The following is an 810-nucleotide window of genomic DNA, read 5'->3' on the forward strand; positions in this document are numbered from 1 at the left end:
TCAATCATTTGTAATCTATAATTTTTTCCAAATGGCAATTTTATGATGGTTTTATATACTACAAAAAATATTTAAATTTTCTGCACAGAATTAGGTAGAAAATATACTTTATAGTTTCTGTACTGTAATAAATTATATGTCAATTAGCACTGCATCATTCATACATTTTATTTATTCATTGTCTTAATGTTTCACCAGTTCATTCTGCTTTTTATTCAGCTTATAGCTGCAGCGATAGATGCCTTTGTCCATATTAGGCATTTCCTGGCACGTCTTAAGTTCTTTGAGCTCAGATCACTTTTCTTACAGTGCGAAAACTTCTTTATCTTATTTTCATAAAATAAAATGCTATAGTATTTAACTTTTCCTCTCCATCGACGAATGATGATTCTGAAAGAAAACGCGCCCGATGTCTGTTTGCTATAGCAACGAACTACTTTCATGCATCTGATTATCAGATAAACATCGCACTTATTTCGAGGTTGTTGTTAATGCTGTGGTTATTTTAACAGTTTCCTTCGTACATTTGGTTCAACGACATTGTTAAAACACATTTATCATTCAATGGAACTGTGCGTATGCTTTAGACACTTACATTTGTGCTCCGTCCATGCAATAAATGCACAGCCTTCGACTGCTTGGGTAATGACATCGGTATGACCGAGAGCCATTGAAAAACTACAGAAAAGTAAAACGTCTCAGGTTACTTATGTAACCATGGTTCCCTGAGTAGGGAACGAGACACTGCGTCCTCTAGGGGTCGCTATGGGGACGCCTCGTCGTGACCCGTGTCTGAAGCATACATTGAAA

Source organism: Sinocyclocheilus rhinocerous, unplaced genomic scaffold, assembly GCF_001515625.1.
Source record: "Sinocyclocheilus rhinocerous isolate Xijiao unplaced genomic scaffold, SAMN03320098_v1.1 scaffold2942, whole genome shotgun sequence".
NCBI lineage: Eukaryota > Metazoa > Chordata > Actinopteri > Cypriniformes > Cyprinidae > Sinocyclocheilus > Sinocyclocheilus rhinocerous.